Source organism: Pleurodeles waltl, chromosome 3_1 (genome assembly GCF_031143425.1).
Source record: "Pleurodeles waltl isolate 20211129_DDA chromosome 3_1, aPleWal1.hap1.20221129, whole genome shotgun sequence".
NCBI classification, from domain to species: Eukaryota; Metazoa; Chordata; class Amphibia; order Caudata; family Salamandridae; genus Pleurodeles; species Pleurodeles waltl.
Window position 1 is genome coordinate 1,185,332,403 of NC_090440.1, and position 25,680 is coordinate 1,185,358,082.

General features: G+C 43.5%; 1 protein-coding gene across 6 annotated transcripts in view; it reads left to right on the forward strand.

The window, feature by feature from the left end:
* The window catches only part of ARHGAP32 (Rho GTPase activating protein 32), a 942,023-nt gene that overhangs the window by 724,834 nt on the left and 191,509 nt on the right, over nt 1-25,680 (forward strand). The gene's annotated exons all lie outside the window — the stretch shown is intronic.

Here is a 25,680-nt window from a genome sequence, read left to right on the forward strand (position 1 = left end):
GTTCTTAAAATAAACTAAGAAAAGATATTTTTCTATATAAAAACCTATTGGCCTGGAATTGTCTTTGAGTGTGTGTTCCTCATTTATTGCCTGTGTGTGTGTATAACAAATGCTTAACACTACCCTCTGATAAGCCTACTGCTCGACCACACTACCACAAAATAGAGCATTAGAATTATCTCTTTTTGCCACTATATTACCTCTAAGGGGAACCCTTAGACTCTGTGCATGCTATTTCTTACTTTGAAATAGTACATACAGAGCCAACTTCCTACAGCGACCATAAGTATCTGTACACCTTCAATTTTCATGTCACACATTAATTTATTTGTCATCCCTTCAATTCCTAACACAGTGTCCTCAATACTTAAAATATAATCCTCATTGTCTGATTCATTGACATTCACAGGACATTCTTGCTCTTCCAATACACACTTAACCATTGAATTATTGACTTTTTTTACTACAAACATTTGCAAAATGTCCCGTGATACCGCAATAGGAACATTTTGATTTCATTGCTGGGCAGTTCTTAGCTCTAGCAAGGTGTCCTTTGTTCCCACATCTGAAACACACAGTATGCTTCTCCTGTAGATATTCCCTCAATTCTAGAATGGAAACTGTCAGACACGGACGTGCTTATTTGATCCCACAGGTAGGTCTGAGTTGCTCTCCCACTGTCTTGAAGAAGGTTAAGGCCAGAGAGCATGTGCTTTTGAGTGGAGAGATAAGATGGAGGGAGTAGTAGGGGCTCACGTAGATAAAGCAGGGGTGCAGAGGTTGCCAGAAGATGATGGAACCATTAATGGCAGTCCCTATTTTTCATTTTGCTTCTCCAAACTAAACAGCTGGGGTTTGACATGGACTTTCAGGAACCTACTGTGCCCAAGTAACAAGGTTGCTAGGTTCGATGTCAATCATACAATCACCGCAAGCCTTCCCAACTTGTCAGGGCTTGGTAAGGGTGATGTGAAACAGTAAGAAGTTGAAAACTGAATCTTGTGCAGTGCATCAGCATGGACCCTTAGTCGGTTTCCTGCATGATTACTGGGTGCACTCGGAGCTAAGGAGCTGAAGCAGGCAACCAAGTGTAAGAGCAGTGTTCTTTCCGTTAATATGTGGTGCATGTAGGTTAGTGTATGTGTACAAGTGAGCCAGAGTGTGAGTATGCGAGTCAGACAGTGTGTGAGCAAGTGAGTAAGATACTGTCAGAGAAAGTGAGGAACACAATACATGAGAGTGAGTGGTAGTGTGTGAAGTTGTCTGAGATATTGTGTAAAATAGACACTTAAGGGGCACTCATAACACCTGTTGTAAAAAATGGGCTGAATGCCTCATAAGCATCAGGCTTCATTATTGCATGTTGAAAGTACTTGAATATGTGTGTGGCCTTTCAGAGCCTATTGCTTTTTATTAAATGTATGTACAAATAATTCTTTAGAATATGCTGTTTGACTCAATTTTTAAAAAGTGTTTTGAGGGAGAAACTCCCCCTGTCCCCATCACCCCCCTCACTGGAATTCAGGGCAAGTGTTACACCTACCACTCCACTTTAAACAGGCATTGGCAAAGCCTGTACACGAGCTATTGGCTTTGGCAATGTGTTTTTACCATGTAACACACCTGTGTGGCTGCTGTTCAACATGGCAAAAAGTTAGTGGCATGGGGTGTCATAGAGTGGAGTGGGGGAGTAGAGTGTTGTAGAGTGGATATTTGTTGGAGTGTTGATAAGTGGAGTGGGAAAGTAGAGCTTCGTAGAGTTGAGCAGAGGGGGGTTGAGTTCAGTGGCAGAGTGTGTCGTAGGTTGGAGTGGAATAAGGGTGAAGTGGTTTGCAATGGAAGTGGGGTGGATTGGAGTAGAGTAGGGTGGGATGGGATGGAGTGGAGTGGGATAGAGTGTGTGGAGTGGAATGTATTGAAGTGGGCTGAAATGGATTGGGGTGGATTAGATTGGATTGCAGTGGGTGGATTGGATTGGAGTGATAGGACTGGGGCGAAGTTGATTGGATTGGGGTGGATTGGAGTGGGGTGGACTGGAGCGGGGTGGACTGAACTGGGTTTGGGTGCTGGGCGTATTGGATGGGCTTGGGGTAGAATGGGGTGGGTTGGATTTGGGTAGTGCGGGATGGATTGGAGTAATGTGGTGGGGTGCAGTGGGGTGGATTGGATTAAAGTGGGGTGGGTTGAAATAGAGCAGAGTGGATTGGATTGAGGTGTGGTGGGCTGCATTGGCATGCATTTGGGTGGGGTGGATTGTGTTGGCGTGTGGTGAATTGGAGTGGGTGGGCTGATTGGATTGAAGTGGGTTGGACTGAACTGGGGTAGGTTGGATTGGAGTGGGGTGGATTCTCTTGAGGTGGGGTGGATTGGATTGGCGTGGGGCAGATTGGTTTGACAGCGAGTGGATTGGTTTAGAGTGGGGTGGATTGGACTAGGGTAGGCCAGATGGATTGGATTGGATTGGAGTGTGGTGGACTGAAGTGGGATGCATTGAAGTGGATTGGAATGGAGTAGAGTGATTGAATTGGAGTGGGGCAGATTATTTTGGGTTGGAGTGGGGCGGATTGTGTTGGATTGGGGTGGGGCAGGTTGCATCGGGCAGACTGTTTTGGACTGGAGTGCGGCAGATTGTTGTGGATTGAAATGAGGTATATTGGATTGGGACAGATTAGATTGGGGTGGGTGGGGAGGATTGGAGTGGGGTAGGTTGGGCTGGATTGGGGTGAGTGATTTGGAATGGAGTGGGGTGAACTGGAATAAGCAGGGTGGATTGGTGTGGGGTGAGGTGGATTGATGGGGATTGTAGTGGGATGGTTTGGATTTAGGTGGATTGGGGTGTGCTGTGAAATTACACATAAAAAAGAAACACTATCACCTTGCAATATTTAGATATAGATAATTACATATTTTGTGAACAGCGCCCACAAGCAAAAATAAAAGAAGATGTGGGTACAAAGTGAGAAAAGACAAATTGGCAAAGTAAAAGAAAGTTAGCCATGGAAAATAAAACTTACCAATTATGTTTGACCTGATGGGCACGTTTTTGCTAGTCACACATCATGTGTTTGGAGGGCACTAGAAATTAAAAAGAACAAAATAGTACCTCAATCACATCAGGAGCAGCTGACAAGCACTGATTAAGTTGAATCAATCAGTACTTGGTTCCAGCTTCACAGAGAGAAACGGAAATTATGCTTGGGCTGCAGTGTCGAATTGCAATGCTGTAAAGAGCAGTGCCATGCAAGCCAACAAATGGTAAGAAATTGTCATATCCAAGCCCTTTACTGTAAACAACTGAGTCTTGCTAGTGAGATGCATGCATTAGCGCATGTTCTCACAGGCTCAACCATAAAAATGACCAGCCTCACTGTGTACTAGTATTCTACCATGGCACAGGAATGATGATTGCTCTTCAAAGTGTCTGCTTTGTGCAAAAACCTGAATAGATTTGGAAAGTAACTATCCACTTAACACCTGGCATCCGGCAAATATCAGTATTGTAATTTCGGTTCTGTGGAGCAAAACCAGTTTGGCGTTTGCATGTTGCAGACCCCAGTGTTGTGGCAAGAGTTTTTGCTACCCTAGACAACCTGACATTTCTGCTCAACCTCTGTTCTTAGTTCTGGAGCTTCTGGGCCAACCTTTGATGCTGGTGAGAGTAACGTGGCTCAATACTGAGGAGGAGGTAGAACCCTAGGAAAATACTGGTCGTGCTTCGTCCTAGAACTGTCCTTGCCAGTTGTCAAAACAAAATAGTAGCAGACAGCAGCAATGTTTACAGTTTGTATTTTCTCTATATAGTCAATATTGTTTGTTGTATGTAAAATTATCTAGCAGGAGCAAAAAACACTGTTTTTTAGGTTTTGTATGCACAGAGCTTGCGCTGTTCTTTCAAAGTCTTTTGTTTTTAATAGCAGCCGCTTCTGATGCCATCAAGCAGAACGTCCTCTCTTCTTTCCTTGGCGTCGACTGTTCCCTGGCTTGGACAAAGTACCACTTCCAGTTGGCAGTCAGTGGCTTCCAACTGATCTCCTTCTACTGGCCCTTCAGAGGTCCTATTTTTTTTTTTTTTATTATTTTTTTTTTTTTTACTTTTGTCCCCCACTCGATAGAGTGCATGTTTTTAGCACAAACTCGACCAAAGGTGAGCGCTGTAATTGAGCTCCAGTCGTATTTCAGACAAACAGGGAGAGATTAACTGATTTGCCTAGAATCACAGCATGTTGAGCTGATGCAGAGACTCGAACCTGGTTCCCCAGGATAAAAGTTGGGTGCTTTATGCTTCTGTTCTACTGATACCATGTGTCACTTGTAATACAAATATTAACACTCTATTTTTGGTGGTTGGAGTCGGGGGAAATGTGTTGGTGTTAGGTGATCAGACGCGCTCTTTTCCTCTCCCACCTGGTGTCAGTGTACTTGATTTCCGCTGTGATCTCTTCCGGTACAGGGCTGTTTTCATGTCTTCTTTACAGCTGTGGGCTGGTGCAGTGTCATTTGGACCATATGTGTTCTTGTGATCTTTCGCATCCTACAAGTTTTATCCTATTTTGTTCACATTGAAGCGGGACTTGGTTGCACCTCATCAGACAGACGCCACTGATGGGTGTGCACGCAGGTAACTGTCCTATCAGCTTGTGATAGACTGGTTGTGGTTGTGCCACATGTGTTCTGTGTAGTGTGGAGCCCCCGACTGCAATCTCACATCTCATCAGATATTATGAATACCTGTTTGGTGGGGTCATTTCCGACTATTTAAGGTAGTTTTATAAGTGTTGCCATCACATCACACTGCGTTTGTGTTATTAATTACAGACCACGTGTTCCTGTTATCAAAGAAACCAGGCCTTGGTGGGACCTAAAAAAATACAACCCTGAACCCGATGTGGTGTTCAGCAAGATGGTGATTCTTGGGTACAAATGAGGTCTGTCACCAGCAGAAGGCTTGGATCAGCTGATCAGCTGCCCCTTAACTCACCTTACGAAGCCATGTCTCTGTGCTTGTGTGTGCTCAGGGGGATCTCTAAAGCGGCCTCTCCCTATGAAACCTTACAAGCATAGCCACCACCGCACCATCTGGAGCTTGTCACACAATAGTGAAAAAGTTGTAAAAATAAATCGATGTTTGCTCCTTCGATTTGCGTTCCCTTTGCGTTCTGTGTGCGTCGCAGCGTATTCTGCTCTCAGCTGTGTGTGTGGCTGCTCAGCCAGGGGTCTGGTGTTGCTGTGTGCTGCTATGTGCTGCTTCAGGGTGTTGCTACTGCTGTGTCACCTGAGCTTGATTTACAAGAATGGTGAACCCACCGGCTCAGTGTCCTGCACCCCCCCATCTACCTATCAGGGAGGAAAATCTGCTGCTGAATTCTCCTTCATATTTAACACTGGGGCGATGTGGCGTAACCGCCAGAGCTGACAACTGCAGGACCAGGTTCCAGTCTCGGCTCAACCTCCCTTAATCTCCCCGTGCCCTCAAAAAATGAATGTGTCCTGGTGTGTTGTTGCTGGTGCTTAGTTAAGCGCTTCAATACCTTCATGCCGAGTGCGCGCTATATAAAACTGCAAAAAATAAACCCTCCAAAAGCTTGAGGGTTTTCAGGTACTCCTGAACTGTATACATCACGCCCCTGGGAGTCATATAGAGACCAGCCTCATGGCCGCCGTCAAGCCACAGTTGGGCCTCCAGAACCAGAGTCTGGCAGTCTGTATAGGTCTGGCTTCACAGTGCAGCAATCTCCTAGATGCATCGTTGAAAACTCTTTAAAAACAATACATGGAGTGGGCCTTGATTACACCCAGAAACAGTGCTTTAAATGGGCAGGTGCTGTCGGGCACTGAGTACCTGCACTTCTTCCATTTTAAAGGGAGAGCACATGCACTTCTCAGCAGAGGACCAATACGTTTCATTGGAGAGTGCCTGCACTTGTCAGCAAAGGGCCAATATGTTGGATGGGAGAGTACCCGCACTTATAAGTAGTAAAAACGTACTCTGGGATAATGAGTGCCTACACTTCTATATTTCCATTTCAAGCACTGTCTGAAAGAGTATTTCTCTTTTACCTCACACTATTGGCTCTGTTGAATCATTCAACCACCCATGGGCGTTGGCACTGCAGAGCAAGAACTACTATTTAGCATCTCAAAAGTACACAGAATCCTGGCACATAGAATGATGTATCTTATGCATGCGTTCGATACAGAAAGGGATGGCAATTTGCTTTTTTCCGCGTCAGTTTCTTTTTTTTAGGTTTCTCATAGACAGTGCAGACGCTCTCACTCTGAGAGACTTTTGTTTACATGCTGTGGGCTTACAGACTGTGCGTATATTATCATTTGTTAGTGTCAGCATCACTCATTTGCTTTGCTCCCACTTGTCATGGCATATGCACGCCGTGTCCTATTCTTGTGTTTGGCCCTCCCCTAGAGCATGGACCAAGTACCTGTGTTCATCCACTGCCCCTGTTTTTTGGAGCTACTTTTTTCTTTGTGTTCAAGCACTCTATAGCACTCTATATCAGTGTTTGTGTTTTCAGTCCAACACCCATATCTTTGTCTGTGTAACTTCTATTCTTTCCCACCCATCCCCCTTCAATATTACTTTTTTCCTTTCGCCCCCCTACCCAATACTCTACACCACAGCACTTTAGTCTGCACAGTTGCACTCTACTCTATGCTACTGCACTCTTAAGTCACTACACTGTACTCTGCAACATTCACTCTGCCCCACTCTCCCCTGACCACTCTACTCTACTCCACTGCACTTTAAACTGCTCTACTCTGCTCCCCTCTGCTCTATGCCACTCTGCACTACTGCACTCTACGCCACTCTGCACTTCTCTGCACCACTCTACTCCACTCTAATTTGCACCACTTTCTGCCACTGCACTGAATGCCACTCTGCTCTTCTCTATGCCACTGTACTCTACGCTACTCTGCACCACTCTATTCTATGCCACTGTACTCTGCACCACTCTCTGCCACTGTACTTCACACCACTCTGCTCTTCTCTACACCACTTTAGTCTGCGCCATTGCACTCAACACCGCTATACTCAGTTCAGCACCCCTCTATGCCACTGCACTTGATGCCACTGCACTTTATGGCACCCTACTCAGCGCCAATGCACTCTACACCACTCTACTGCTCTACTGCACTCTACGCCACTCTACTCTTCTCTGCACCACTGCACTGTACGCCACTGCACTCTAGCCACTCCACAGCCACTGGGCTATATACCACTGCACTTCACTCTACGCCACATACTGTAATCTGCACCACTCTATGCTACTGCACTCTATGCCACTCTACTCTACTTTGCATCACTCTACTCTATGCTACTACACTGTACCCCATTACACTATACACCAATCTACTCTACAACACTCTAGCTCACTGCACTCTGTCACTGTGCTCTACAACACTTTAGAACACTTTTCTCTAAGCTCTACACCATTCTGCTGTACGCCACTCTGCTATACACCACTCTACTCTACGCCACTTTACTCTATGCCAGTCTGCTCTACACCAGTCAACACCTGTACTGAGGCAGCGCAATCCTGAAGCCATCTTTGGCCTCTTCAATCCATTTGAAGCCACTCCCTGCCCCTTTAGCTCACTCTTGCAGCTTTCTGCTTGCTCCCTTTGTGACGCTTTTTCGTTTTTCTCTTCCTCCGTCTTTCCCATATGTGTGTTTTGCTCACAGTATATGCTTGAGGCACAAAAATAAGGGCTGACCCTCAAAAATAAGTGCCGGTGCTCAGCCCCGGAAATAACAAGTACAAATTATGCACTGTTTTCAGGTTACTTTACAACGTTTTGTTCCATACTATAATTTCCAGTGATGTTAAAAGAAAATGGGGATAAAGGACACATGAGAAAGCTGTTACTCTACACCTGCCAGACAGGTGTTGCATAAAAGAGGAATGCACGACATATGAAATTTCGTAGTGTTCAACATATGCCCATTGTCAGAACCACTTCTCTTTTTACATTTCTGAAATTCTTTCTCTTGTGACTGGTATGTATTTTCCGACCGGTGCAGCCTCTCCCCAGTTTCTAGCTGGCTTTGCTTGGGTTTTTGTAACAGAACAACACAGTATCAATAAAGGGTAAACAACTAATATGGATATCTGCCAAGAAGTCAAGGTTGGACAGTAGTGACCCAGAAAGGTCTTAGTAGGTGCGCTGAGCACAAGAGGAGTGGCTATTGCTGGCAAATTGTTAAGCAGGTTAATTGGCTACTCCAAGAGACAATTCAATTTATAATGCAAATGCTACATGCGCCCTACCTTACATGACTCACTACCTGGCTTTGATTCCTCTCAATGTTCCCTGCCAATATTTTTTACAACCACAGTTTCTGCTTGTATGGTCTCTCCCTGTAGGCTGCATCTGTTTGTAGTATGTGTGCAATAATCAACCAACATAACAGTCAAATCTGTCATGAGAGATCCCTACACTATTATTTTCACAGTTTCACCTGAAGACAGAAAGAGGGGCTTCTAAGAAAATAGATTTGCCCTAGAAAGTACGTTATAGACAGATTTTCTCTTAAGAGCTAAAATATACCCTTCCTCTAATAACACTTTGATTTGAATTCCCTATTGAGATTGCGTAAGCATAGTATTCAGCATACCATACATTAATGGCAAAATAGCATCATGACCCCAATCTCCCTTTCTTTAGGCAATGATGAAAACCTATCTCTATTTATCCTCACGGTTAACGGCCATGCAGCCTTGATCAATGTCTTTAATGTAATCTGACTTTACATTCCAATCTAATCTGTGAATGCCTCACTATGTACATTGTCATTAATTGATATGTTGCTCTGGTTTAATTGTTTGATTCCCTGTCAGAAAGAACTAAATTGATATAATAATGAAAGATCGAACATTTTGCCAGATTTTAGTTTGTCCCAGTAATTAACTGAGAATGAGGCCTTGTAAAAATATATAATTTTATTTCGTAAACGAAAAGAATGTAGAAAGAAATACCAAAAAAGCAGTGGCAAGCCCTTGTGTTAGGTATACTAAGATAGATGAAATGAGCAGTGATTCATTTCACCCGTCAGTCTGAAACTTCCACCTTGGTGTACAGCTTCCAAGTAGTCATTCATTAGAGCGGTAAGTCGAATTTTGTCCTGATTCTTGATTGCATAAAGTCAGCCCAGGGTGTGTTTACCCTTCTTGTTTTAGGGTATCCAAGATGATATATGTTTGCATGCATTAGTAACTGATGCAGAAGTGTGGAAACGGCTGTCTAATATTGAACACAGTAGACAGACTTACTCATACTAAAGTTCTGCTGGCAGCAGTTTGATATTGGTAACTTCAGAGTCTAAAGTATCCTATATTGGGATTCTAGAGTGAACCATCCTCAGGCACAAGATGGGACCTTGCCAATTTCTCAGTACTTTTCAGCAGGCAACCTGAGATTCCTTTACCCCCCATTGCAGTTATTGCCAATAAGCAAGGAACAATGGGGATCCATTAAATAAAGACAAACCAACAAAATCACTAGCTACAGCTGTTGAGAGAGACAACCAGTAGAAAGAGGCTCAGCGGGTGAAATCTGTGAACTGCTCATCTGAGATTTCAATTTGTCAGAAAGGCAAAAAAATCATTGTACTTTAAGTAGTGCTTCCAAGCTCGTTGGTTTCTTCCTCGTTTACTGTTGACTATAACCTTCCAGATACCCAGGTCACAAAGAAATCCGTGCCGTAGGATGGCAACACCAACAGAAAGGAAACCGAATGCAACTTTCATGAATATTCTTCTGGCCTTGATTTATCAGCTACCCCATTGTTGGACAATGTATCATTTACACACCCAAGATATAACAAACACATATTGGAATTGATTGAAACACTGTAGTGGATTTTGTCTGCAATACTCACTCTTCTAGAATTATTTCTGATGAATTCAGACCATGTTCTCATGATTATGACAGAAATATCACAGATCTTGGTTAAGATTATGGAAGGGTTCATCTCAAGGCTAAATATCTCAAATTGATGCCATGTCTAAACAAATGCCTTCTGTTCTTCCACAGAGTTTACTATGATGCCAGTGATACATTCACAAATTGAGAAAAATGTGTTTGGCAAGGCAATAAAAGATCCTTCATCACCAATGAAGGAGAATTTCGGTTTAATGCTAGCAGTAACAACAATGGCATCTGGAATCAGGCCTCCCATACCATGCAAGAAGAAATGGAAGCCTTCTAGAAAAGATTGTAATAAGACTTGGATATAAAAAGAATAAGAGAATCAAAAGTCCAGTTTACTCATTTAAGCAGATCTTTAGGAAAAAGAAGAAGGTACCATCTTGCTAGGTTCTTTAACTGTATCTTCTAGAAATTTAACCTCATTACTAGCCGTCCCAAACCACCTGTTAATGTAGCAGACTAGTACCCCTTAGTCTCCTACGAAAAGAGAGCGGTCTTAATTGGGTCAATGACTAATAAGAACAAGAGGAAGAAACAAAGATGAGTTTGAAGAAAGGGAGCCCATGGGGTCATATTCAAACCCATGAATAAAGAAAAAGAAGTCAATAAATCTGTGTTTATTGTGGTACATCCCACACCAGCACATGATCAATATTCTAATATCCAAAAATCAATGCATCCTTGTTGTCCATGTTCACCCACTTTCAAAATCCTCAACATGAAATCTTGTTGCAGACTCCTTTTGTGACCAAAAAAGATGATCCTAAGGTCTGCAGAGAAGGCCTGGAACTGCCACATCTGGTCTGTCCAATGAGATAATCTAGATGTGAGAGACTGTTATTGTTCATTATTGAGCTATACACAGACTCACTTACTTATCTACCTCTGAATAGATTGCGTATACATGATATCTTTTACGCACTACCATCCTTGCGATTGCTAAATTTCAAAGACCTAAAGGTTTTGAATCCCTTGATTTATGATTATGAGAGGCATTTGGCGATCGCAAAAATGTGTTTTGGTATGTAACAAGTCCAATTTGCGATTCGGTAACTTGTTACCGAATAGCAAATTGGATTTGTGACTACATACCGATTCGGTATTAGGAAGGGGCGTGTCAAGGGCGTCCCTTCCTAATAGAGAATCGCAGAGGTATGGATGATTGTTTTGTGACCGTGAATGCGGTCGCAAAACCATCGCAGTTACCACGGACTTCAAGTAGGTGGTAACCCATTCTCAAAGGGGAAGGGGTTCCCTTCCCCTTTGTGAATGCATGCGAAAACGTTTTTTAAGAGCAGGCAGTAGTCCCATGGACCACTGCCTGCTCTTATAAAATGAAAAGAAAACTTTCCAATTGACATTTTTAAATGCATCACGTTTTCCCTTAAGGAAAACGGGCGGCAATCTAAAAAAAAAAAAAAAAAAAAAAAAAGATTGCTTTATTGAAAAGCAATCCCAGACATGATGGTCTGCTGAGGCCAGCAGGTCACCATCCCTGTGATTGTAGCCATTCACAATGGGTCGCAAATTGTGACCCACCTCATGAATATTAATGAGGTAGATCGATTTGCGAGCCCTTGCGAATTACGGTATGAAACTCCTGGAGTTTCATACATTACAATAGCGATTACATAATTGTGATTTGCTAAAAATCACAATTAGGTCATCGCTATTGTAAGAAATGATCCATCTGGCCCGTAGTCTCTTACCACCCTGCCACTAGGAAAGATTGTGATGTGTCTGAGGATTTATTTGGAAGTACCTAACATACAGATTTGATGTGTTCCCAACCTATTGGTTACCACATACTATTAGAAAAAGTTAGATCAGATGCAACGGAAGTAAGTCACAACTACAATACATAGCCAGCAGAAACCTCTTGGGGTTGGCTTCCTGCAGTCTTACCTTATTCATCCAGAACTATGTCTCCATTCAATTAAGTCAGGAATTTTTACCACAGAGAACACCATACATCTGCCTAAATTATATTATGGTAGAAGTGACAAGTAGGAGGTAGTAGCGTAGGATGTGAGCTAAATCCTTTAAGCATAGACAGAATATAATTTGGATTATGTTCTAGAGGAGAGGACAAAGAGTGAAAACAAGATTACATCTGCTGTTTGCAAGAGACGTGAGCTACCTCAGAATTCGGTATGGATAGGAACATCACACATTATGCCTTAGTAACTTAATGGAAATTTGGCCTCCTGACTGACTGATTAGCTGCTTGGTTTTCTGTAACCCGGCAAGTGGCTGTTCGATTTCTTACAGTACCAAGCATGTCCAGTAATATAACCCACACTAGGTTAATGGAAGATACCCTCTCTGCAGAAGTTCTTGACATATTGAATCTGTATATCCACCCCTGAAGACAGAGAGGATAGAGGTAATCTCATTCTATCTGTCCTTGGAAGGTTGGTACTAATAATTAGATTAGAGTGAAAGGCCTGAACATTATATAATAGTAATTTGTGATGATTATAACAACTCTTTAAATAAAGATATGCGGGTGTAATATCAGAAGGAGATTCCTCATAGGGAGTGCAAGAAACTGATATGACCTATAGTAAAGGAAATAGCAGGCTGGGAAGTTGTTCTGCATCAATGATAATGACATATCGCCCAAGATTTCTTAATGGTCATATGTGTTTTGATGTCCCAGAAAATATGACTTATAGAGGGGGCGGAAGGCAACGTCTTATAAATTCCATTATGATTACTATAGAAGCTTGGGCGTCAGTCCACAATATGTGATTATATCCATCTTTAATAGCTAGTGAAACCCACTTATCACTTATCTTACTAATTTAAAATTAGATATTGGTAGTGAAACATCTGTAAGATGTCACCATGAATCACATTTTATAGATAGAAGAGCATTTCAGTGTAGAACTAGAGTTTATTTGCTCAAATCGCAAGTGGAATCAGTACATACGAACTTGGAAGATATATTAGTAGTAGCTGGTGGGGTGGGGGGCAAGAAGGGAAGAAGGATATCCTATAAAAAGAAATGATCAGTAAGGCATGCTTTTTACTGTCAGTGTCCAACCTCTCCAAGTCTGTTAGAGGAGACAGTCTAAATGGTTTGATAAAGACCAATCTGGTCAGTGTGACAGGCAGGTGGCACAAAATCAAACTAGTTTAATTGTATTTTGCATTTTGGTTATGTGAGCAAATATATAATTATTAGTTCGAGTACTAGTGTATTATTTGCCATCATTTGTTGCTGCCTTAATTCCCTTTCCGTTTAATTAAAGCATGTTTGTAGCTATAGTTATGGCTAAATGTAGCATACGCTATTATATTATATATATATATATATATATATATATATATATATATATATATATATATTCAAAAAACAAGATTCTCTTTCTGTTTTAGCAAGAGAAAACCGCACTCTGTCGTTGTGCCAAAAATACCTTAACTTTTAATACATTAGTGAGATCATAAACAAACAAACAGGAATTTGGGATTCCTGTTTGTTTGTTTATGATCTCACTAATGTATTAAAAGTTAAGGTATTTTTGGCACAACGACAGAGTGCGGTTTTCTCTTGCTAAAACAGAAAGAGAATCTTGTTTTTTGAAAATATGGTTGTCCTGCCTCAAACCAGCACCACCGGAGAATTAAGTGCGCCGTAACACGCAGATCAGGACATCTTTTCTTTCATATATATATATATATATATATATATATATATATATATATATATATATATATATATATATTTATTTTGTAACCCTGATGTGACAAGTTTTAATGTTTATATTGTATATATTGCTAAGCCTTGTGCAGATAATAAATATATTGTATGCTTTAAGTAACAGATTCGTATGCTCCTCAAATGGCAAACAGTTTTTAAAAGCGGCCAGTAAAACATTTAATTAATTCAAAGTAGTGGGCTACACCCCTCACTCCATATACTCTGGTATTCAGTTTGATTACCTGGAGTAAATACTCTTTGGCCCCAACTACCTGCCAGTGATGGTAGATGATATTACTAATAGGCAATTGTCAGTCCGGCTAAAGCATTTAAAAAAAAGAAAAAACCTTTGACGCCTGGTCTCAGCATATTGTTGGCTTGCACAACATGCATCCATGGGTGAGAAAAAGAAAAAAAGACGTGAAAGCTTTTGTTTTTTAATTATGTGGGGAAGCATTGTGGGGCAGAAACAACATGGGCGGAAGCAACATGGGAGCAGAAGCAGCACAAGTCTTCGGTGGAGGCAGAAGCAACACAAGGCAGAAGCAACATGGGGGCGTGGGTGCGGGGCGGAATCAAAACAGGGACGTGGGTTGCGAGGGGCACCACAAATTTCATTGGTGGGGGCAAGTAATACTGAGGGCATGGGTAGGGGAACGAATGGGTGATAGAACAATGTGGAGCTGGCTGTCAGCCGTGCAAGAAAGCAATGCAGGAGAGTGGGGGAGAAGCACACGGGCAGAAAGGAACAGAGTGCAGCAAAGGTGGGGTAGTTGGTACATGAGGGAGAAAACTGGAAAATACATGCACTCTCATGGAGTACACTTCAAAAGTGAGCAGGGGAAGGACACAAGTAATCCGTCCATTCTCCAGGGGCGGACAACAGAGGTAGAGGAAGGAAAAGCAACACAATCCAGCAAAAAAGACCCAAGCAAATGAGTAATGATAAAGAAAATCAGTTTTAAGCAAGAGACAGGTTTAGATGTTCGGTGTAAGCGAACAAGATGTCTTGCACCAGACAGTGCATGCCGCCTTCTAGAAGGGGAGATTTAATGAAAATTTGTCATCCCGTTTGTCTGAATACCAGCATGTGTTCTTTTTATAGGACATAATCAAGATAATAAAAAGAAGATCTTGTCTTGCCATGGGACATTCAGCCATCCTTGTAGTACTGGACCTGCTTGCTTCTTTTGATACAGTCTCCCATTCCATTTGCTCCATCGACTTATGAAGTCAGGGGTAGGAGGCCGTGCTCCTAATGTATGCTGCTCTTTTTTTTAATGAAATAATTCACAGGTTGTCCTTACATCTTTCCAATTTAGGTTTAAAACAGTGCCACATGTTACTGTTTTAATCTCAACTATTCCATTTATACATCACCGCTTTATCGGAACTCATTTGTTTATCTATTTTTCAAGACAAGACTACGGTTATTTGAAATTTCTCGGTTTGCCTCATGAACAACTTTATGGATTGCAAGTCATACAGAAAACTGCCTCTTTGCATACTTCTAGGCCTCCATAAATAGTATTTCTCCAGTCAGTTACTCAAAATGCATTGGTTTCATGTTGACAAACAGTATTTTCAAAATCCTCGGCTTCTGTTATGGTGTAGTCTCCGATCAGGGCCCCTGCAATCTAGAGGATATAATTTAGTGTTGGTACTTTGCACCATTAAAATAGTTAAAACCGTTATACAGGACTTGGCCGTAAACGTCGCAAAGGAAAATGACCCAAAGCAAATAAAGTTAAACCATGCAGGACAAATAATATATTAAATCAAAATTACAACGTTTTATTCAATTGTAAGAATCGTTATAGAAAGCAGGAAAGGTAGTTAGTTTAAATTAGCATCAGTTTGTATCATGTCAAGAGAAACGTCAAATTACAGGTTCAAATGTCAGACTGTCATACAGTCTACCTTTGTTAAAGTGAGAAACAGTGAAAGTCAATCTGATAGCATAGTGTGAAATAAAGTAATTATGACAAATAGGTTTTCATAACCACGATATATTAACTGCAGCACTGCAAGAAACACGTCAGAATTAATAATAATGCTAACACTTAACTTTAAAACAAGTATTAACACTACAGTTTTGCATGTATTCAATACAATTAACCCTCTAGAATGCTCCACAGGAACAGGAAAAGTCCTTGATTTGTTGCAATAGTGATTGCAGTTATGGCACAGCTTCCTCCAAAGCTTTGAAATTATTCCATTTAGTTTAATCGCGGCATAACAGACGAGATCTATTTCAGCTATCTTCTTTTAATGGAAGAGAACACCAGCAGGCCTGTTAAAAGTGAATAATAAAACAGCATTTATTTTTGTAATTTCAAAAATGCATGTCAGTACTGGCAATCTGAGGCTCAGTCATGTCAACTCGAGGCCTGGTTATGCTTACTTAAATACACATAAATGAACTTTTATTTTAATGACCAAATCTCCTTTAATAATCGCTATAACCCTCACCCTGCCTTGGGATCTGCTGGCCTTAATGTTGTTCCACCTGTCAGGAAGGCCAGGACTTGCAGATGGTCTTTTCAATTTATTACTGTCACATTCTAGAACAAACTTCAACACTTAGCAGTTTGCGCCAAACTTGTTTTTTAGAAAATGCCAGAAATCATACTTACACTTTTTTTCTCTTTAGTACATCTCAATTCTATGTCAGGACTGGAGGCACGGATTATGCTCTTATCTTTCTCCACTTTATTAATAGCAGCCAAATAACAGAAAAAAACTTCCTTTCCTATAACCCATAGGGAAAGAATAACATAAATAACCAATACGATGATACTGTGTACAAATATAGTCAGTCATCTTTGTTTTTTGCCCCTAATTTGTTTCTCCTTGAATCACTTCTTTGGGAGGATTGTTGAGGCTTTGTTATTACTGTATTGCGGGGATTTCTGTATCTTAACACATCTTCTCCCTTCAGCAAACCACAGGGTCACACCTCAGTGATCCTTACCTGGTTCTCTTAATTTCCCGGTGCCACAAGTGCAGTTTGTGACGTGGACCATCAGAGGGCTCTCAAAGGAGCATAAAGTGTGTCCACTTGCTCTGGGGTGAATGCGTGCTGAATCCTTGTTACTGGAGTTCAGCCACAAGCGTCACAGCGTCCCTGAATGCAGCCTGAAGCAAGATACCCGGACCGCAGGTCTATATTGAAGGGTTTCCCTTTGCCAGAATTGCCATTTTCTTGGGCTGTGACTGTGGTGCCTCCACTCTGGTTATTGGGGCTATTACTGAAGCTCATCAGCGCTCTGCAAGGTAGCATTTTTCTGCTTGAGTAGCAAAACCTCTTGGCATCGCAGGGACCACCCAGGCTGCAGGGACCACCCAGGCTCCCTTATTAATGTTACCAGGGCATTTGGTCCCAATATCTGAGCTTGAGGCTCACATTAATAGCTAGGCTCCCTAGCACCCTGATCACCACCATTTAGGCCAATGAGAATACTTCCTGGAGGAGGAGTCCACCTCTTTCCTCTCTTTAGATGATTAATTTTGTGAGGCAGTGGATGCCTTCATCCAGCATGCATTGTCTTTAGCCCTAGCGCCGCTGCAACAAAACATTGACACACTGGCACAACTGCCCCAAGAACCCAGCAAGGCCCCAGATAAGTGCCAGTCTAAACTTGGGGCACTTATGAGACCCCATGAAGAGGCAGTTGATGGTGACGCTTTTGAGCATTTAAAGCAGACATTCCTGCATGCTAAACCTCATTTTGCAGATGCAAACCCTCTCACTATAACACTGAACACTCCAAAACCTTTGGAGAGGAAAATAACTCACAGGGCGAGTCTGATGTAGAACGCAGTCCTTCAAAGTAGTGGCGCCCATCTTTGGATGAAACTCCTCGACCCATGTCCAGCCCTGAATCCCAGGCAGTTGCCTTAGTAGCAGATATGCTGGATACCGACCACCTGCTGCGCCCCAGGATCCTCTATTTGGTCTCCGAGCGACGAGGTGGCCACTTATGTGGCGAACCGCCTGCAGGTACCTCTAGAAAAAGAGGTATGCCTCTGCCTCACGGCGGAGTGTATGTGCCCCTGTCTTGAAGGAAAAGTAACTCCAACACCAGAAATAGAACCCTTCATGGCCACTTTTTTGTCCGGGTTTGCATGCAATCCTAAGAAAGGAATTGACAGCTCCTGGAGTCAGACCAGGATAAACTCTTCGCTATCTCAGGGCCCTTAACCAAAATCGTAATTATGCCGGAAGATGCAAAGCAGTCAGGGTTCCTGATATCCCCTGAAGTCCTTTCTGGTTAAGCGCAGCAGGCGGTCATTTTCTTGGGGAACACGAATTGCACATTGTCAGCAAAAGGACGCTGGTCCCTGCCGATAAAAATTAACCCCAATCTGGGAAACTTGGCAACCTCAGTGGTGAACCCCATGGCTCAAGGTGGTCTGTTTGGTGATCCTTTTCTCAAGGAGCTTGGCAGATTCGTCTCTACCTTTAATTCAGTAGATAAGGTGAAAACCTCAATGAAGAAAATCTTCGGTAATAAGATTTTTGGAGGGGCTGGACATGTGAGGGGCGCTTGTCCTGCCGCTTTGTGTCCAATGCTCCCCAGCGAGGCCAGGGCTCTCGTCCAGGGCAATGACAAGATTTGGTGAAATATAGCAACTTCTACCCATCCAAAAGATTCCAGCATGGTCGTGGTGCCAGAGGTGGTAGTCGAGGCTCCCAAGGTGAGGACTCTTCTTTCTTCCCAGCTAAAAGTGGGAGGGCGATTAGCTCTGTTTCTGCTGAACAACTGGGGGGAACTGTCATCTGGTGTTTGGAGCCTGTAAACGTAAAAGAGTTTGAAATAGTTTATGGTGACCCCAGTTTAAATGTCCAGACCCCAACCTCTCATTATTTCTCAGGAAGATTCTGCTCTTGTAAATCAAACAATTGCAGAGTTGCTGAGCAAAGGGGAGATTGTCCCTTCAATGTTACATCCCTGTGGTTTTCTAAGCAATCGTTTTTTTGGTAGAAAAACGGGATGGGGGTTATTGCCCTTTGATAAACTTCAGAGAGTTCAATGAGTGGTTGGTGTACCTCAACTTCAAGATGAGAGGGATCCGTCTGCTTTGAGATCTTCTTTGGCCAGGGGACTGTTTGGCGAGACAGGATCTCAAGGATGCTTACCTGATGATTCAGACGCTCCCTCTGCACCACAGGTTCTTGAAGTTCATGTGACAATATCAGGTCCAGTTTCGGACTCTGCCGTTCGGCCTATTGGCAGCACCTTCCTGCTTTGTCAAGGACCTCAAGCCGGTGATAGACCATCTTTGCAATTAGGGACTACGTCTCATATTCTACCTGGACGATATCTTCCTGTTGAACCATTACCCTTGGACAGTCACGGATCAAGTCCAGAAGTCTGTGGATTTGCTGAAATTCATGGGATTTTTGATAAAGGTAAAGGAATCCTTACTGGTTCCCGTGCAGCACACATTATTTCTGGGATTCGTAATAGACTCCACAGAGTCGACTTTGAGCCTGCCTGCCAGAAAGATGGCAAAGATCCAGCACGATATCAAGAAGATCCTGTCTTGGCAAACTACATCCCAACATCAGTTTTGCCAGTCAGGTGGGCCTGTCTATTTAGGCCATCTTTCCGGGACCCCTGCAGGCTCAGCAGCGACTGACAGCATTTCATTTCTGCAGGAGCCTGAAGTACTCGGAATCAGTACTGTTGTCAGAGGAAGCCCAGGAAGAAATGCAATGGTGGCTTGCCCGCATGAAAGAATGGAATGGGAGAGCAATCTTCCAATCCAGCCCCAGCATCGTGATAGAGTCTGATGCCTGCACAACAGGCTGGGGGTTCAGATGTGGGGATTTTTCCACAAGTGGAAAGTGGTCCTCAGAAGAACATCACATGCATATAAACTGTCAGGAGTTGATGGCAGGGTGATTCGCAAGCAGTTGCGTTGTGCTGAAGATGGACAGATGGACATCATCTCAGCGGTACGTTACATAAATCTTCTGGGGGGGGTTACGAGATTCAAGATGCTGGCAGAGCTAATGAAAGACTTCTAGCAGTATTGTCCGGACCGGCACATCTCGGTGACAGCAGAATTTCTCCCGGGGACGTCCAACAAGGTGGCCAATTGGCATTGACGGTACCTGAGAGATCTCACCACGTGGAAGTTGCATCAGGTTTTCAGAGCGATGGAACAATTCTGGGGACAATTCACAGTGGATCGCTTTGCCTCTCGACTGAGAAATCAAATGACCAAATTCTTCAGCCGGAAACCGAATCTGCAAGCAGCAGCGACTGATGACTTCCTTCAGGACTGGAGCTTGGAGAAAGGCTATGCTTTCCCTCCTTTCATAATGCTGATGAGTCTGGAAGCGCGGGTCAGGAGGCAATAGGTGGACTTTGTGTAGATTCCAGCATTCTGGTGGTCTCTAGTGTGGTTTCTATTGATGATAGAACTTTCTTTGGATTTTCCAATCCTTGTAGCTCACAGACTGGATCTCCTGCAAGATGATCTACGGAATCCTTATCACATGATTCTGGGCGGCTCAATCTGCCTTATAGAATTAAGGCTCACAGGAGCTGATGATCGGTCTGCGAGTTTTCAGAGGAAGCTGTGTGTCTTTTATCCAGAGCATGGGTGGACAGAACAGCCAAGAAATATTGCTCCGCTTGGGGAAAATGGTTACATTGGTGTGGTCAAAGAGATGAAGATCCCCGTGCAATCGTATGCCATCCACATTGTGAATTTTCTATCAGTTCCAGTATGTGAGAGATTAGCCTATCGTTGTATAAACACTTTGAGGTCACTCATTTCAGCAGAACACTCCCCCTGTGGATGGTTCTCCAGTGGGGGAACAACCTTGAGTCTGGAAACTGATGAGGGGAATAGGGATATCGGTTCCTCAGGTCCCCAAATATTCTACAATTTGGGATGGCAACAAAGTCCTAAATCTATTTCTTTCATGGCCACGGAATAAATATCTTTCCAGAAAACAGTTATCAGGTAAACTGGCCATGGTATTGTGTTTGATATCCTGTAAACGGATTTTCGGATGTGAGAGCCCTGCATATTATAGGTCAGGTTTTCACTCCAGATGGGCTGACATTTCACATTTCTAGATGAAATAAATGTAATGTCAGGTTGGTGTTGTATCCAGCATTGCATGAAACACCTAAAGTATGTGTGGTTGCCTGTATCAAGGCATGTGAAGCCATTATGAAAGACATTCACCCAGCTGGGGAACGTCAACTTCTCATATCCTCGCATAAACCTTACAAGGCATTCTCTTCTCCTACTATAGCCTGGTGGATGAAAAATGTAATGCAAGAAGTGGCCATTCACACATCTGTTTTGGAGCACTTTCGGCGACAGATTCCATACCTTCCAATGCGTTTTCTTTGGGGGCTAAACTAGAAGATATTCTGCAGGCAGCCTGTTAGAAATGGGGTTTCTGGTTGGCTAGGGTATGCACCTAAGCCAGGCAGAACCCACCCACTCTAGTCAAGGCAAGGGAGTTACACCTCCAAGATAACCCCTGCTCACCCCATTGGTAGCTTGGCACGAGCAAACAGGCCTATCCCAGACGCAACGTGCAAAGCGTTTGCACAACACACACAACACACGTGACGCACTAACCCCACCACAAAGGAACCACAACACCAAGTTATATGAAAATATACTGTATTGTACACAATGCAATTAGATCAAACACAATATGTCAGTAATATCCTGCTACCCAAGCAGTTGTCAGGACGTTACACATTAGTTACTCTGCAGAACCAGCAGTAGTCACACATAACATACAGGTTACTTATTATTCTGCAACATAAGCAGTAGTCAGGAAAAAAGTTACAGGGTAATTGCACTTGTTATTAAAGTATCATAAATGCCCATACCAGGAACATTATAAAACATATGGCAAGTGAGGGAAACATATTAGCATGTCATGCCCATAAAAGGAACATCAGCACATATATGTAGCACATGAAAAATGCAGGTTAGCCCATCAGTCCATAACGACCACCTGAGGAACATTTACGAAAAGTATGTGTCTTCTTTCAAAGTACCTGTATCATGATGGAAGGCCCTTCCAGTGCCATGAGGAACACAACGGGGCCCCTGGCGATCCATGCACTCACTCTGGGGGTGACACGCACCCTCTCCAGTTTCATCCAGGGCCCCTCCTAGGGCCAGTGATCTCTTTGGAGGGGGGAGAGGGCGGACCTCCACTGGCCCTCCACAACAAGGGGGGTGAGCCAAAAGCCAACAAGTGGAGCCACTGAATGAGACCTGCGTTGTGGGGGGCCTCCGGCGAGGCTTCCGCCCGCAAGCATCTGGGAGACCAGGGGAAGGGTTGCTCCCCTCTCGTGGGCTGCATTAACCTTGTGCGGTCCCTAAATGCAGCCCCTTCCTCAGGGGGGCTCAGTAGCCTGTGACTGTGTCCTCATTGTCTGACTGACCACGGCTTCCCTCTCCTCTTCGGGCTGGGCTGCGGCGGTGAAAACACCCTAAGGAGGTGTCTGTTGGAGCCCCCGGGGCACTTGCTTCAGCACTCGTCGCCCTGGGGGCACTATCAGGAGCACGCTGGCTCCTATCTTCACCGGGTTGTGCCCCGGGGGCCCAGGACAGCGTGGATCGCTCGCGCTGGATGAGAGCAGCCCTCCCGGGCTGCGGCTGTGATTCCTGACGTCGGAAAAGTGCTTTCAAAGTGCTACACAAATAGCGCCACAGCCCTCATCAGGCGCTAGGGGCCTAAAGAAAAGCGTTCTCCAGGCGCTATACAATTAAAATGAAAGCGCTCCTCATGCGCTGGAAGCAGACAGTTGCAGGGGTCAGGGGCCACCGCACCCTGGCCCTGGGGGACAACGGTTTAAAAAAAAAAAAAAAGGAGCACAGGCGGCAGGGCCCAGCAGCAGGCCAGCGCAAGGGGGATGCAAGCAGATGGCAGTCTCTCCTAGTGACCCAGCAGGTCACAGGTCAGCACAACAGCAGCAGTCCATGGGGGTTCCTGGTGAGTCCTTCCAACATGCTGTGTCCAGTTCCAAGATATCTCCCATTTGTGGGGAAAATTCCATTGTACTTATACTCAGTTTTATTGTGTGTTTACAAAGAAAGGGGAGAGGAGGTTCCAACCAGTTACATCGGGTTCTGGGAGTGGCCCCTCTCTCATCCAGCACAGGCTCCAAACATCAGTTGGAGGTAAAAGGCCCTTTTGTGTGAGGCCAGGGCACAGCATTTACAAATGCAGATGTGCCCTGCCTCTCCCTTCTCTCAGCCCAGGAAGACTTTTCAGTATGCAGATGCACCTCTGTGACACCTCCACCCTCCCTGTGTACAGGCTGTCTGAAAAGTATGCACAAAGCCCAACTGTCACTGCCCAGACGTGGATTGGAGTCAAGCTGCAAAACACTGGAGTCATAAGCACAGAGAAATGCTCACTTTCTAGGAGTGGCATTTCTGTAATAGTAATAAAAAATCCACTTACACCAGTTAGCAACATTTCTCATTACCATTAAAACTATAGCAAACATGCCTACGCTAGCCCTCATAAATCAGACAATACCCCCTAGACATAAGGCAGGGCATTTCCAATGCAATCCCATTAGAAGACAGCACTCACAGCAATGAGAAACCAAATAGTCTGTTTGTCACTACCAGGACAGGCCACGCTACTAGGCACATGTCCTGCCTTCTACATACATAGCACCTTGCCCACAGTGCTAGCTAGGGCTTTCCTTAGGGGTGACTTACATGTAGTAAAAGGGGAGTTCTGGGCCTGGCAAGTAAATTTAGATGCCAGGCCCCTGTGGCATAAAACTGTGCACACAGGCCCAGCGCTAGCAGGCCTGAGACAGGTTTGAAAGGCTACTTAAGTGTGTAGCGCAAGTAGTGCTGCATGCCCACTAGTAGCATTTAATTTACAGGCCCTGGGAATAGAGATACCACTGTACAAGGGACTTATAGGTAAATTAAATATGCCAAATAGGTATCAGCCAATCATACCAACTTAAATGGGAGAGCGCCTGCATTTTAGCACTGATCAGCAGTGATAAAGTGCTCATAGTCCTAGAGCCAACAGCGAGAGGTCAGACAAAAAAGGAGGAAGGAGGCAAAAAGTCAGGGGAAGAACCTGCCACAAGGGCCAGGTCCAACACAGCCCATTGGTCATCTAAATCCACTTAAAAACATTTTATTTCAAACCTGTACTTAACAAGGCCACAGTAGTTATTGCTAAGCTTTGAACTAGCCTAATCCTCGCCTCTGGTCCTGAGATAGAATGTAAAATTTCATAGCTTTAGTAACAGAAAGTTTCAATTCTATTAAGGATATAGAGGTGAGGATTATTCCCACCTGAATCAGGGATTCAGCCCGCAAAAGTTGTACTGAGAGTCATCAGTAGCGCTAAGGCTGTTTGGTGCAGCAGTGAACTTTATAAAATGTGCAGTCACTCAGGTCTACTTGTGAAGGAGGCATAAGGTAAGCGACAGGACCAGCTGGCAGATATGGATTATATCAATTACAACAGCCCACAAAAATGGGTGAGTTTTTTTAGGATATTTAGTATGAATCCTTAAAGGATACCTAGTAATAGATCACTATTCAGACTGGAATCACAGAAGACCATTCTAACTAGCAGCATTAGATTTATCATCTGTGGCAAGGACTTGCAGGTGTTCTCTGCTAGCGAACTAATGCACATGATACACACTGTTAAAGGATTGCTTCTGGCTATGTAATCACATATTACACATAAAAACCCTAGGTGATTGCATGGAGAAGGAACTGCCTTAAAGGTGCAGAGTTTAAGGGCTGACCGTGAAATGTCAGAATGGATCACATCACTGTATTTTAATTTTTTTCTTTCTGTGACTTAGGTTTCTTGATGTCTCTCTTCAAAGGATAGAGTATTTGAACTTTATTGCATTCTGGACCTCGGGTTTCTATCTTTCATGAGTTCCAGACCTGTCTTTTTGAATTTTGAAGGTTCAGTTTGTAACTGTGTTGCATTGTTAATGTGCTTGCATTCTGAGGCTTTAGCATTTATTTTCTTTTAGTTAATTGCAAATGTTTACTTTTCGTCTCTATGGATAACATTTTTTAAACATTGTGGTACTGGAGTTTAATTCTCATTAGAACATTGGAAGTTGGCAGCTCCATTGAAAACAATGGAGTGCTGCGGGCTTTTACTGGCCGGTAAAAGCCCGCAGCGCCAACATTCCAATGGGCTTTGTTCACAGCAGCAGCTGTGAACAAAGCCTCACGGAGCCCGAGGGGATTCTAATCCCCTCGGGCTCCGTGAGCAATTTTTTTTTTTTAAGAGAACATTCTGCCCTGAGTGGCAGAATGTTCTAATAGCCTTAGAACCCGCCGTAGCGGGCTCTACCGGCTATTAAAGGCCCTTTCCCTTGTTAAATGCCCTCGCCTTCGGCTCGGGCATTTAACTCGGGAGCGGGCCTTTAATAGCCGGTAGAGCCCGCTACGGCGGGTTCTAAGGCTATATTACTTTCTATTATATTTTTGCTTTCCTCATAATACAGGATTTGTGTGGGTTTTTTTCAATTCACCAGGCTTCAGTTTTTACCTTGTTTGGTTTTTACAGCGTAAGTGTATTTTTTAACTTGTTTTCTATCTATGGGTCTCGGCTTATTGACCTGTAATGCACAGAAGCAAGTTTTATTTTACTTTGTTTTCTGGTGCTTGATTGTTTTTTTCTTGTTTTGGTTCCTGATGCTTCTTTTGTTGTATAGGTTTTTCTCTCTTATGCTTCCGTTTGTAACTTTATTCTTTTTTCTGATCTTGAAATACTATTTTGTTCACTTTGTAAGGTTGTAGTTGTTAGGGTACTTGCATGGTTACGCTTGGTTCAGTATCTTTCTAGCTGCCTGAGACTTGTGTTATTATTAGCTTTCTCCTCAGGAAATTGGAATGATTATTCTTAACATTTATGCTTGGGCCTTCCATTTCCTGTGAGTGAAGGTGTTCGCATTGGATGGTTAAGGATTGAGTCACCTTGATATTACAAGTTTGAGTCATCCTGATTCTGAAGT